Source organism: Furipterus horrens, unplaced genomic scaffold (assembly GCF_987537825.1).
Source record: "Furipterus horrens unplaced genomic scaffold, mFurHor1.1.pri manual_scaffold_8, whole genome shotgun sequence".
Lineage (NCBI taxonomy): Eukaryota > Metazoa > Chordata > Mammalia > Chiroptera > Furipteridae > Furipterus > Furipterus horrens.
The window spans coordinates 21,997,191-22,013,212 of NW_028327178.1; positions in this window are offsets into that span (position 1 = coordinate 21,997,191).

The following is a 16,022-nucleotide window of genomic DNA, read 5'->3' on the forward strand; positions in this document are numbered from 1 at the left end:
TTTCCCCTGAAGAGGTATGCCGCAAGGCAGCGGAGGTTTTTTGGAGTCAGAGTTTTCCTTCTCTGATGTGCCCCGACTGGAAGATCGAACCAGCGACACTTAGCTCGCAGGCCGACGCCCAATCCACTGAGCCAAACCAGCCTAATATCATCAATAATAATATTGAAACAGGGTATGGATATTCCCCACAGTCCGTGGTTTGAAAGATGGAGGAAGCGGACAGCACAGTTTTTACACTTTGTGTATTTCTGGCAAGCTGACAGCTAGATAATAGCTGTGCTACTGCCCCGGGGCAAAAGGTGTAAGTGACTTTCAGGACTTGAAAAGAAGTGTGGGCCGCTTTGAGAAGAGGAGCATGTTGGAAGAAGTGTGCATGGCATGTGAGTGTGCCATGATGTGGAAGCATGTTGTAGAGGACATGTGAGAAGGAGCGAGCAGCCATGCAGTTTGTAGTCAGGATTCGGCCGTGTGATCTGGCTAGTAAGAGAGCAGGCAGGCTGCTGCTTTGATCGGGCCCTCTATAGCTGACTCTGAAGCCACCAAGGACTCTGCCTTGTAGACTCGGACTCCATCTGGACTCTTGGAACTTGGGACATGCAGAAAGGACACTCTCTTAGGAGTTGTGCCTTTTCTGGACTTCACCATGATTGAGTGTAACATGGCATGTACTTTTCTGATTATTATACAGAGGCTGAGGACAACATACCCCAGATCCTGAAGGAGAGAGCGGACAGATAAGGGATGGGGAACTACTGGGCTTGGTTTTGACCTATAGCCTTTTGGGAAGGAAGGGAAGTTCTGGGTCCTGTGGGAGAGAACAGGGCTCTGAGCAGGAGTGCTCCCAGCCCCAGCTCTCAGAAGGCTGAAATATTGTAAATAAAGACATCTTTTCCTCAACACTAATTGTTAGGTCATATACCAAGGTGCCACGTGAATGGGCCCTCTATGCTCTGTAACAATATTAAGAATTAACTTGAGGAATCATCCTTTTTCCTCAGACTCCAATGCGTTGATGACTCTTTCACTGCCTCTATCACATGTACAGGCATTGAAACCTGAGACCTTGGCTCCCAGTGCAGGAACATCCTTCCCTTTCCTTCTGAAAACATGGAAATATCCGGGTCTTATTATGGCTAGGCTGTGTTTTGGCGTGGTAAAATAAGCACTGCTGTATTAATGGAGTAATCTAAGCTTTCCATTGTTTTGGCTGACTTGTATTGTCTTCCTAGGGTCAGGAAGGATTAAGTTAAAACCAGCCTCTTTTCAGAAGTCCTTCTGGAGACAACTCTCCTTGCTGACAGTGATGGTAGCTGATGCCAGGACTCCTTTTTGTTGTGGTTGCTGCTGTTGCTGTTTACAGTATTTATTTATTTGTTTGTTTGCTTTTAACTTTATTTTTAGTGTTTATACTATTATAATTGCCCCCATTTTCCCCCCTTTTTCCCACCTCCACCCAGCCCTCACCCTCACCTTTCCTCAGGCCATCAGCACGCTGCTGTCTGTGTTTATGGGTTGTGGATATATGATCTTTGGTTAGTCCATTCACCCTCTGTTATCCTGTCCCTCTTTCCCCTCCCTTCTCACAGCTGTCAGTCTGTTGCATGTATCCATGCCTCTGTTTCTATGTTGTTCATTAGTTTCTTTTGCTCATTAGATTTCACATGTAAGTGAGATCATACAGTATTTGTCTTTCACTGATTGGCTTATTTCACTTACAATAACACACTGCAGGTCTGTCCATGCTGTTGCAAAAAAAAAAAAAAAAAGTGTTCTTTCTTTTCTACTGCCACATAGTATCCCATTGTGTAAATGTACTACAGCTTTAAAAATATATATTTATTTATTTATTTTGAGAGACAGAGAAGAATGGAAGGAGAGGAACGCCAATGTGCAGGAGATACATTGATTGGTTGTTTCTCGCATCCCCTCACTGGGGACCTGGCCAGATTAAGGCATGCACCCTGACTGGGAATTGAACCAACCACCTTTTGGTTTGCAGGCCAGCACTCAATCCACTAAGTCACAGCAGCCAGGGCTAGCTTGCTCTTTTCAAACTATTATATCTCCAGTCTTATCAAGATTGCCACCATTGTCTCTTTGCAAAATTGCCTTTCTTTAACTGTACTAAATGTGTTCTCTTTAAGCCTACTTTTAGTATGCTATGGATTTTTTGAACAATGTCTCATTCCAACATAAGTGGAAGACCCAAATACCATTTTAAAACTACAAGTTTAGGACAATTCCTTTGTGCAAAATAGTGATGAAAGGAAAACCTGGGAGTTCTGGAATCGTGAGTTGAAACTACAGCTGGCAATAGAGCTCAGGTAGTCTCCTGCCAAGCATATTTATTTTTAGATCCAATAGCATGTTATTCAAATTATCCATGCTCTATTGAAATTTGTCCCAGAGAATTAAAAAATATGCATAATTCTCTAAGAATACTAAAGAATATAGAAAAATAAGTCAATCATTTCACAGTAGTGGGGGAAGAAATTAATGTTGCTTTCTTGAAGTGTTTGTATTTCTGGAAATATTGGTTGATGAGATACCATTTCTAGGTATTTTAGAACAAATTTTTAATATTATTGATACTCAGTATCCCACTTTGTCATCAGCATTACAACTTTCAATTTATTATGGAGGGTTAATCTTGCTATGATGACAACCCAATTATTACACGTAAGCGTTTTCCTGTTTTAAAAGTTTTTTTTTCTTTACTTTAGCTAATGGCCCCTAATTATTTAGTTATGATTATTACTGACCAAGAGGCAGCTGGACATAGCTAAAAAATGTACAGCCTTTACCCACAATTAGATCATGGTTTGAACCCATCTTTCTCAACTATTTTCTGTGTGACTTTGAACAAGTTTTTCTGAGACTTGATTTCTCCATCTAGAAAATGGTGCAATGAATATCTCTAGCCAGCCTTCGTGAGAAAACGTATATAAAGTGATTGACAACTCACAGATGCTCAGTAATGGGAAGCAATTAAGATTTCAGTTTAAGATTAAAATCTGCCCTCTGCTATGCGGCAATCATCAGGCCTGGCTGGACAATACTGGCTCCCTTTGGAGAACATTTACACTTGTCAGCTGCCTTTTCATTTTTTTTCATATAGCAAAAGTGCTTAACACCAAGGTCAAGAGTAGAAAACACCTGGCAGGAGCCATGTTCTCCTGCCATGGTTATGTTTTTACATGGGCTTACACATTTTGGATCACCAATACTGTAATAAGTCTCTCTGTTTTATCTCTTTTTCCTATAGTGTATTTTTCTCAGGTTATATTCTGGACTTGAACCCAAAGTCCATAAACCACGTCCTGATCATGCTTTTATTATGTTTGATTCCTTTTATCACAGCATCAGCACTCCTCCTCACACCCTGTATCTTACTGTTTCTGCTGCTTTGGTCCTTGTCAACATGGGATCTCCTGAGTCATTTATTTTTTCCAGTTTGAATAAAAACTATAAGGTCTGACCCAGTTTTTACAAACTGTTCTCAGAAATCCTTGCACACTATATCTAAGACATAGAGCCATGTCTCATCCACAGTATGTTTTCTTGCTTATAGCTATCAATAGCTTAATGCTAATGCTGGGATCCAAATACAAAATATGGACTAAAAGCCATCAACGATCAACTGTGGATTATAATCACAAAGCACGTAAACACAAGCAATAGACCAAGTGAGTTAAATAATGAACTCATTTTTTTGTAACATATATTTAGAGACCAAGGCTACAAACATTCTCGCTTCTCAAGTGTTTAGATTATTCAATATAATTTAGGTTCTGTTTCCATCTGGGAACTGATCTAAATGGGATATAGAGGACTGTAAGCTGAGTGCTTCTGCTGACTTTTCAATATGAGAAGCCCAGGGAATATTCACAGGGAGGTGGAGCTGTGTCTCAGTAACATCAGGACTGCAGATAATTTTGAATAAGCGATTTTTCCAAGGTTGAGATCCTGATTCTAGAGGGCTCATCAATATCCATAATGTTAAAAGAGTCTACCATTGTGGTATGCCTAACATATAGACATTGGGTCTAGATTCTATTGTGACCTCAGTGAAAATTCTATGGCTTTGTGTTACATTTTCATTCATTGATTGCTTCCCTTTCAGTCAAATCCGGCCTCTGAACTGATGTGCTTTAAACCCATTAGGTACATTTCCATGTAGGCAGAGATTATGTTTAATTGGCATTAAACATTTGCAGGTAAATGTAAAAGTAAAAAAGCCTAATTTATGAAGACTTGAGAAACATGAAAGACTACTGCATTCACTACTTCTCTCCCATTATCCAGTCACCGTGGGCTGCATGCAGAGTGTGTAGCTGCAGTGTTCATGAGGATCCCACTGGTGTTTGCGTGTATGTGTGTGATCTGGTGATTAATAAACATTTGTGAAGTACATGGGTGTGATATACTGGATTATAAAAGAAGTGAAGAGGTAGAAAAGTGAGTCATTCCATTGAACATGTGTTCTCTGTTTGACATGACCTGACATGCATATTTCATAGCAGTTATTAGAATAGACCCACGTCTTAAAATAAGAAGACTTTGATTTCAAAGTTTGGAGTTTCCTAATTTTGGGACTTCTGACTAAGCATCTAACTTTTTTGAGTTTCAGTTTTCTTATTTGTAAAAGAGGATAATAATATTCTATTTTTCCAATGTATTGAGAAATTCGTGGGAGTGACTTTTCAAGTCATTGTTGGGATTAGGGAGCATACTCCTATAAAACTAGAAATTGTCCCTGCAATTTTCTTTTGCAGATAAATGGATCCCACAGGCCACGGTATTTGCTCATGCATTATATATTTTATTTGATTGAGTTCAATTCCCATCCATTTGCTAAGCAATAACTAAATGTTTAGTCCTGGGCTTTTTGTAGTATACATTTTCTACCTGAACCAGAGGGAAACCTAAGACATGCAGAATTAGCTAGAGTGTAGCTTACAAGTTTAAAAGACTAGAGGAATGCATTAAATAAATAAATAAATATATGCACATTGAACAATGAGCTATTATTTCCATCTGATACTGTCAAAATAACAGAACAGATAAAACCAAGGTCAGTCTGGAGTTCTGGAGGGAATTTTGAAGACTGAGGTATAGGAGAGGCACTCTAAGCAAAGGCATCAAGCCAGCTGTTTTCATAAACATAAAATCTTACTGGACTGAAGGTCAGGATACATCTAGGGAGAAGTGAGATTCTTTCTGGGAAAGGTACATTAGCGCTAGATTATTAATGGTTTTGAATGCAAGGACAAGAACTGTGGACATCATTTTATATACAGTGGAAATATTTAAGAGTTTGAGCAGGGAGCTGACAGAATCTAAGTGGTGCTAAAATAAACAAATTATCAATATTCTATAGGAAATACAGATAAATAACCAGGATGAAGACAATGGGGTAGTTTTTTCTGTTATTATTATAGTTGATAGTCAAAACAATGCAACATTCTACAATGTGAGAAAGAGTCTGCAGGTAGAGAGCTTGGCTTTGTGTCTGTAATAATATATTACTTCTCATTATTACCTAATGACACCTATCTCTTACTTGTGATAGAAGATTTTTATTGTTTTATTTGTGTCTCTGTCCTGCCCTGCAGTCTCTACTATTGTCCTTCCTTACTAAAGTCAACTCATCCCTGTAATGTCAAGTCAAGACTCGCTATTCCTATGTAGCTACAAGTGGCCCTTCCAGGTCTTATTATCCTTCCACTTTTTAAAATTCATTCTAAAGTTATAATCTAGAGCATATAAATAAATAACCTAGTTATGTTCATATGGTACATGGTTAACTTAGTTATTTTGTATTCATCTTGAATCTCTGGTTATATCTCACACTTGTATGTGTTGTTCTGTAATTTATATCTTGTGTGTGTGTTGAGCATGTGGAATATACTCAGAAAATATGTGCAGAGAAATCACTTGTAATAAATTATATAATCATTTATTGTAATTTCACCTATTCTCATTCTCCAGCACTTGGAAATCAGTTAATCTACACAGGTAGAATTTTCAAATTGGGTAGAGACAATGCAATGATTAAGTTTCCAATTTTACAGCAGAACAAAGAAACAAAAGAGAGCCCAGAAAATAAGTGCAGATCAGGGAAACACTTTAACATGGTTCCCCTGCTAATTGATGACAACATCATTTACTTGAAATTAGATTTCAGATACTGGAGAAAAATGGATCTGTGGATGTGTGTTAGCCACCAGGTTCTTATGTTTCAGATATACAAGCATAAGGATAGTTCTCAGGAGCAGAGAAAAGAAAAACATTATTACTTTTTAAATTTTGGAAGGAAATCATATGGGAGGTAAAATTAATTAGTCCCTAGCCCATAATAATAAAAAGACCTAAATGTAAATTCATCTGAGTTTATTATTGCTCCTGCTTGCTTTTGCTCCATAGCTTGGAGAATTAAATTAAATTTAAAGAATATCTCACATTTTATGAAGTATAGAAAAAGAAAAGTTGGAAAACTTCACAGTGAAACCAATTAAGACTAAATTACCCAGGTAATTAGCATAAAAACACACACTATAAAAATTAATATTGATGAAGAAATTGAAGTTGAGAGAGATGAAGTGACTCATCTATAATCACTTTTTAAAATATTACAAAAATTAAAAATACCAAATATGTTTAATTCACAAGATGACAACTTCTTTCTACTTTATTTTGTGCCTATTTTATATGGCATCCTCACTCTAAGATTTAATACATTTTTAAGTATTCTGAGCCTATAAGTGGTTCTAAGAGAAAAATTTATGGGGCATATATAGATGTAGTAAGTAACAAATCTAATCTTGTCACAATTTTTTCTATAAAAGCAAGAAAACATATTGCTCTTATATCACAGAATTTGAGATTATGACTTTAAATTCATTCAATTCTTGCACTGATATGGTGGCATGACTGTAAATAAGTGAACTGGTGCCCTAATAGGACTTCCATAGTAAAGGCTGATGAAGCTTTATTCAGGTTCCTCCAATTTAGTTTAAAGTCCATATCCATTTAGAATGTATTAGTTTTCTGAATAAATGGAACAAGTTGAATACCTTAATTTAGTGAAAATACTGATGCTCCAGGTTATTCAAGGCACAAAATTTGCCCAGGTCAACATGGAGCTATTGATATCAGTCTTTTACTCCACAGAAGTGGACATATTTTTCTTAGAAAGTGACAATGAAACTAGAAAAGACAGACAAGTATAAGTAATTGAGCTGGAATTTTTTTTTTAAGCATTTGATATGGTATCATATAGAAGAGTAATATATAAGTCTGACAGGTATATGGCTTTGATAAAATAATGAATTGGGTAAAAAATTGCCTGGGATATGGAGGCCAGACTATGATGCTAAATAGTCTTTTTAACAGAAAGAGCAAAAATTCCATCACTAAAGTCATTTACAAGTTGAGTTGGTCAAAGTACTAAAAAATATTTTCTGATAACTATCCTGGAAGAGATAGAGTAGATATTCTAGTAGGTTTTCTTTTCTTTACTTAGAATTCCAAGTGGCTAAGAATTAAGTAGGAAGGTGACAAGGAGAGTATTAAAGAGAAAAAGTTCTGAGTATAAGCCTGCTCATATGAGACAATTTGTGATCTGCTTTTCAACAAGAGCTGTTTTTTTAATTGGTCTGTGCACTCCCAGCCTCTAGCATGGTGTCAGAAATAGACATTAAAAATTCTCATTGAATCAATGACTTGATTAATTAAATAATTGAAATTCTATATTCTTGAAAATATTTGGGTATAAAATAATAGATGTGATAAGGATAAGGCAATGCACGTATATATGACAATAATGCTATTTACACTACAGAGAGAGCAGAAGTGTACATCAGAATGGGGATATAAGAGGAGAAATTAGCCGCTGGCCATAGAATTTGGAAAGTCTTTATGAAGGACTATGTTTGTGATGGACAGAATGTTAATAGCTTGGAATACAGAAACTGTTTATGAAAACACAGACAGATGAGGAGAGCAAAGAACTAAATAGGATGTGATGGACGTTAGTAAGTGGCTGAATTTCATTGGCTTATAGGTATGTTTAGATAAATTAGAGGAGACAAGCCGACAGAAAAACTTTATAGTGAATAAGAACATATATCAGTGAAACTATCAGTAACAAAGTGGCATGGAATGAGGAAATCACATTTGTTAAGTGAAGAGAAATTCCAGCATTATGCAGATATTTATATCTCTCTAATTTTCCAAAGTAATATTACGAAAAATTTTAAATACAAATAAAGTCTAAAAGAATAATAAAATGAATGACCATATGCTCACCATGTAGAACTAACGACCATTTAATTTTGTCAAATGTGTCCTATATTTACCTACTGATCTATCTAATCTATTTGTAAATCAGATATAAGCATTGTGATAATTCACATTTAAATACTTCAGCATGCACCTCATAAAAATAAAGACGTGCATAACTGTAATACCATCATTATATCCATAAATTGCAATATTCACCAAAACCATTCAAAAACCAGTCATATATTTTGTTTGGTTTGTTTTATAAACCAAAGTACAATTAAAGTTCATCCATGTATTTGATAATTAGGCCTTTTTAACCTCTTAATCTAGAATATGTAGATTTCTCCTTGACTGCCAGGTTATGTTGTTTTTTTTCCAAAATTGGCTTACTGAGGAGACAAGAGCAATTGTCTTTCAGAATGTCCATCATGATTATTTCCTTTAACTATTCTTCCCCTTATTTCTTTAGATTGTTGCATTTTATGTAAAATAAAGATAAGGTCTAAAGTTTGGTTATAATAGAATATTTTTAGTATGATACATCAGAGTGACATCTTGTTTTTTGTTAATTGCAACATATCAGAAAGCATATAATGTCAATTTTTCCTCCTATTAGTGATTCTAAATTTGCTCATTTAGTTAAGAAGGCGAGTGCCATATCTGTCCAAAAATGTATACGTGTTTCTGTTTTCATTCGGTATTTACTAATGGGATAATGCTTTGACACCAAATGAATATTATATTCCTAATTGTTTACAAGTTTTATCCAGAAGGTATCCAGCCATGTAATATGAAAAATAAGAACATTTATTGAAGACAAAAGGTATAATAAACTACACAGGACAATGATGCCTCAGTCCCCTCCAAAGTAGGCACCTTGGGACCTCACACAGTTCTCCTGATCCCCATCAGCTGCTTAGTTGTATTTTCATAAATCTCATCAATGGTCTGAAATCTCTTCCTTTCAAAGGTGATTTTAGTTCTGGGAAAAGCCAGAAGTCACAGGGCACCAAATCTCAGCTGTATGGGGGCTGAGTCACCTGGTGATTTGATGTTTCACCAAAAAACTCTGCATGAGATGTGATACATGAGTGGGCATGTTGTCCTAATGAAGCTGCCAGTCACCAGTTGCCTATAGCTGTGACCTTCTGAATCATTCAACTAGTTTCTGCAGAATAATGTTCAAGCTTAATGCAAAATTTGATGCAGATTAGTTGCTCCACTTGTTCAGTCACTTCACTTTTTGTTTTTTAAATTATATTTTATTGATTATGCTATTATAATTGTCCCAACTTTTCCCCCTTTGCCGTTCTTCACCCAACAACTCCCATTCCCACAGGCAATCCCCACTCCATTGTTCATGTCCACAGGTCATGTGTATAAGTTCCTTGGCTACTCCATTTCCTATATCTTACACACCCCTGGCTATTCTGTAACTAGCTATTTGTACTTCTTAATCCCCTCACCTCTCCACCTTTTCTGTACATCCCCTTTGCTCAGTCATTTTAAATGTGATGGCCACACAGTACACATGCTCACTCAACATGTCTGCTGCCCCCACTGACTGATACAGTGAAGTCACCATTGTTCACATATGCTCATTTCAGTTCACTCTCCTTGGCTGCCAGGTTACATCTATATCATGCAAACTGTTCTTGTTGTATTAACAATGGTTGGACTTTTTCTGGACAGACCTCATAGGCAACTATTAATGGACTTTTCTTAAATTGCTTATTTCACCAGAGATTTTTAAATGATAATTAAAAAAAAAACTGCTGCATTTATTAGCTAATGTGCTTTTGTATTGAACAGACTTACTCTCAGCAAGTAAAAAAGAATAAGGAAAAATAAATATTTGGGTTTTTTTTGTTTAATTATCAACCTTTTAAGCAATGATTTGATAAAATTTACCAATGAAGATAAATAGTTTACCCTTAAACCCTATGCCTTTTTTTGTGGTAACATTATTGTCTTATTATTTGTAATGTATTTTATTGTTACTGTTGATTAACAATTATTACTTATCAAAATCATTAAAAATATTGACAAGTGGGAACTTCTTTAAGATGGTTCCTTTTAAAAACATGTTCATTACTTTTTAGCTTTTCCTTTATTTTTAGCATAAGATTACCAGGCTCACTATCAGAGAAGGAAAACTCTGACTCCAAAAAACCTCCGCTGCCTTGCGGCATACCTCTTCAGGGGAAAGGCTAAGGGAGTAAACCCCGACAGAAAATCCCGAGCCGGAGTCCCTAAGGCGGTTCGACGTTGTAGTCAACACCGGCAACTCCTGCGGCGCACCTGAAGCCAAGCTGTATTGACTCCGTCTTTCCCTTGGACCCTTCAGCTGCGAAGAGAGGGGGGGTCTGCTGCATGGGCAACAGCAGACCCTCCATATCACCCTGCCCAGGCTCTGTAGCTTCAGCTTCACTGGAGAGGACACTCCAGCGTCATCGCAAGATGTCGATTCAACACGGGAGGAGACAGATACCGTGTCACTCCCGAGTCGGACTGCACAGCCATTCTCGGCGGTGCAGATAGACTCTTAAGAAGCTACACCATCGTCTCTCGAGACGGACGGCTGCCGACGACGACCAGGCTCACTCTTTCCTTTTCCTGCTCTGAACTTAGAACCAGTAATTTCTCCAAGGATTATTTCCACAGGGTTTTAAGAAACTGACATCTGGATTCTGGTGATACTCGCTGCTGCAAGCTGAGCATCTTTTTCTACCGTGCCTTTCTAGTGTATTTATTGATTATTTTGAATGTTCTTGAATATTTGTCCACATTTGGGCATTTCCCTTTGGACAGTTTCAATGAAGGGGGTTGTATATAAAAATGGTACAGTCATAGCATATATAATAAAGCACATGCACAGAAGCTAGAAACCACAGACCTGCATTACACCATAAAGTAGGAAGCAGCTACATTTAAATGAGCAAAATGTTTAAATTAAAATGTATGTAGGGTTAACTGCTCTGTATTTACTCAACAAAGAACGGTTCTGCAGACATCTCTTAAGGGAATGCACTTTCCTATCCAAAAATAGTTTTAGTCAATTGTTCAGAGACAGCTGCTTTATTTATTTATTTATTTGATGATTTTAGTTAAGGTGAAAACTTACTCTGTGCTAATTACCTAATTATCTCATTTAATTCTCTCAAAACAATCCTGAACTTCTAATTAAGGAGTTTTATTAAATGTGTAATATAAATGTGGCTCAAACATGTTAAATAATCTGACTAATGCATAGAGTTAATAAGAGTGTGAAGCCAGGATTAAATCTTAGTCTCTTCTATTTTTTTTAAATAGCCTGTTCTCTCTAGTAATAGAAAAACTGCTTCCAAGAAAAGAAGACAATTTTAGTTTTCAAAAATAGAACTAAGCTCCATTATTTGAGGGCATAAAACTTTCATTGTTCTTTTCCTTGGTTGAATCATACCCAGAGCATTGAGTTAATCCTAGGACACGAAGTTTGTCCAGAAAAAGAACAACTTGGCCAGTAAAGTCACTAATAAACCACATCCTGGGAGGAAGAAGGAACTACAGGTGTTTAGCAGGAAGAGGAGGAGATTTGGCTCCTAAATTATCTCCAGATCTTTGGAGGACCACAGTTTTAAAGGAGATTCATTTTATCCTGTGAGGTATTTAAACGAAGAGAATGATGGACACATATTCATAACTTTATTATTATTTTTGTTTTGTTTTGTTCCAGACAAGCTATGCTAAATGGAAGCATTATACTACCTTCTCACAGAATCAAATGTAAACCATTAGACAAGCTTTCTCCCTGACCAAAGGGTAGATACAGAGTTCTTAATCTGCAATAGATGGCTTTCTCTGAGGAAGTTCCCTTCAAGTCACATGCAAAGAAAAGTGACATAGGCCATCTACTCTTCCATTTTTTCCTAGGTATAAGTCAAAACGGATCTAGGAATGGTATATCCTCCCCTGACTTGTTTTTATGTTTATTTCTATATTAGCAGAAGTGCCCTTCTTTTTTAACACTTGAAGTCTATGAGAGTTCAAACTCTGTGAAAATTCCACTTAAAAAATCTCCTTTAAGAAAAACAAATAACCTCAAATACAGGTTAAGGCAAATAACTTAAATCAGTAAAATATTAATGCTAGAGTGAAATTAAAACTCCTTACTCTGTTCGTAGATCTCAGATCCACTCAGCCAAATTTGGATTCTGCCCTGGACTTTCTGACTTCTTGATTGTCACCTATTTTACTTACTTTTAGTGTTCTCTTCCTACACTGAACCTCTGATTTCCTTGGCCAATGCTTTAACCCCTTCAATTCCTCACTCTACTCCTGTCAACTGTAGGACTTCACTACTTATGAGTAAGCAGACTTCAGTCTTGTGCATGGAACCTGATTACCATAATGAACCAAAATATTCTATAAAGTGGTTTTCAAATATTCGTATGCAAAAAGGCATGTGGATGGAGAGTGCACAAATGCAGATTCTATGGTTTCATCCCCACAAAAAGTGACTCAGTATATGGGATGGAGCACAGAAATCTGCATTTTATGGTTCGATTCCTAGCTAAGGCTCATTACTAGGTTGCACGTCAGGTCCCCAGTTTGGGGCACGAGTGAGAAGCAACCACACAGAGATGTTTATCTCCCTCTCTTTCTCCTTTCCCCTCTCCCTAAAAATAAAATAAGTAAACAAACAAACAAACAAAAAAATAAGAAATCTGCATTTTATCAAGCACTCAGGTGATCTTTTGCAGGTGGCCCCACCAGTTGCCTTATTATTAAAATTGGTAATATAATAATCACATCACTTCTGCTTATGTCAAAGGTTTTTGTGAGGCTAAAAGGAGAAAATATTTGGGTTGATGATTATGATGTTTATTATCATGATTATTGTTAGAAATATTCTTTGAGTGGCTTGTCCCATGTACTTGGCTATTTTCTTTTTATTAATTTATGTTTCTGTTCATAGCTGGATGATGTCAAGAACTGCAGAACTTTAGAGACAGAAGCAACTGTGGAACTTCTGTACACCAAATCTCTTTATTTATTGACTCATCCACTCCCTTGTTTGTTTACTTGGTTACTGTTTTGGAGGTAGGAATGACAGTTACAGAGATGCCACAGAAAAGTTACCAACCTCCAGGTGATGACAAGAGGATTTTCAAAAGCAAATCTTTGATCTGGGTCTTGAATATCTAGTGGAATGTTGGCAAACAACTAAAGGAATGGGAATAAGGAATGGTTTGAACAAAAGGCATTTTAATAAAGAAGTTATATTCTGTCATGCTGCTGGATGGGTTTGGAATTTGACTAAGAAGCTACAGAGAGTCACTGGAAGCCACTTTATTGTGCACACACACACACACACACACACAATGATGATTTTGGCGAACCACGTGAAACTGAGTGGAATATGAAAGTGAGGAGACAAGTTAGAAGTTTATTATGACAGAGTAGGTAAAATTGCAGAATCCTCAACTAAACCTGTGGGAGTGAAGAGGAGAAATGTAGTTCAGGAAACATTAAATTAAAACGAACATATTTTGAAAATGGTAGTCCCAAACGGGTTAGAATCCAGAGCTTTCTGAGATCTAGTTATGTCACAATGGGACTAAGCCAAGGACTGGGGAGATGGATTAGTTAGGAAGCTGGTACCCAGTAAAAACAAAGAGGAATAAGTGGCAGAGTCTTAAAAGAAGATGCCATTTATCAAATAAGGGTAGTGCTCAGTCCATACTTGAGTTGGATTAGATTCTGAGGTTTAAGCCCAGAAAAACCAATTTACCAAAGCAAAACTAAGAACAAAAAATCATACTGTGCATCATTTGCCCCTAAATTGCATGCAATATTACTGTTTCCTGTGCTTACATTGTCTATGCAGATTGGTCATAAATCACTAGATTTAAAATAATACTCTTTCATGTATCCCTGTAGCAGGGGTTTAAAAAGAGTTGTCAAGATGCAAAGGAAAAAGAAAAGATGCCCTGAAAAAGAAGTGGAAAAAAGAAGTTAAAATCCAGTCATGTTGGGATCCTTGGAATTACCAATTTTTTTCATTACTTTTCAAAAAATGAGGCAAGATCGAGGTGATCAAGGCTCCACATAACATTGGTTACAATTAAAGTTCCTACAAATGGCCAGAAAATTGAACAAAGTAAAACAGCATGTGTGTTGTCAAAGCCAGTGAAGGAAATTTGCAATATGTGACTCCTCTATGTCTCATTTTCTGGCAAATTTATCTTGAACTCTGCTTCTACCATTTCTATACACACACACACACACCCAGAGGAACTCCACACCCTGCCCTGCCCACCTCAGCCCCATGCACATTTCTTTCTCTGAGAGCATTGAAAGTTATTGTAAGTATGATGAGGGAAAAATAAATGTGAAGCTATTTGCAAACAAGTCATGACACTACAAAGAAACTTCCTAATAACTGAGAGCAAGTAACTATTGTACAATAAAACCACACCTGTCTGTAGGTTAACAATTGCACTTTTTTTTCCTCTTATCTAACCAATTAGGTGAATTTGCCAGCAGTTGGCATTGCAATCTAGGTATCTATGGTAACCCCTGAAAAGAAAAAAAAAAGCAGCTTTTGTGTTCTGTTTTCAGATTTAAGGAGTTCTTGGACTGTGTAAGTTTTAAGCTATAAAATTTACGGTAAGTCAGAGTGTTTTTGCTTAGCACAAAATCATGTCCCTTAAGGATGAAGTGTCATGTTCGAAGCAAGCATACTGGAATTAGTGGTACAAAAGGGAGAGGCATCACAATGTACCTTGCCCTTGGACATGGCCAGCCACAGCTGCAGTGATGCCATGATTTCCTGCTTTCTGGCTTAGAAATGAATGAATCAAAAAGGAGGGTGGGGTCTAACATCTCTCTCTGAACATTCAATGAGCTCTGTCCCATAGAGTTTGAATAGGCATCATTTCCACAGTGCTCAGTTGGATACTTTTCCTTTATTATAAACAGTAGAAAGGGCTTCCACATACTCATCCATTTCTTCCCATTGTTATAAATAACAATGTCACAGATAAAGAAATACATGTTTCAGATGTCCCTATCTGTTCACTTTGATCACTGTTTTCATTTGTACCAGAGTAGCACAGTCTGTTTTAAGGTGAGACTAAGATGGAATTTTGAGGATCTGATCTGAATTATAACGTTACTGTTAAGTAAAGGGGGTGTGGTATTGTATAAGAAAGAATTGGGAGCCAGGAAGGAAAATGACTGACCCAAGATTTACAGAACTAGTCAATGGAGAACCTCTCTGATTTTCATCATATTGCCCCATTCCAGCATTGTTGCAATGAGAAAGGATATGTATATAGATTATAGAGGCTCTTGCAAGACCAAAATGATATCCTCTTGAATAAATTGTTTTTCTTACAGTTCAGCAGAAACATGTTTTGATTTGTATCTGATTAGAATTTCTGGTTCTATTGCGATTTAATTTTCTAACAGTTATTTGGAATTCAATATTAGCCTGAACTGCATCATTTAATTTTCCATGTGCAAATTACTTTGAATTCCCCAGAGGTAATACTAACTAAGCAGACAGCATCATTATAGTGTTCCCATTACTTGGTAGCTACAGGTACTAATGAATAACTTTAAACATGGTGGTATTTATTTTCTACATGATACCTGATATCAGCAGTTCTCCAGGGGTCTGACTAATGTCAGAAGTTCCACTCAGTGGTGTCCAAGAGAGGGGAGTATATGTTCTTATTTCCTATCTGGAT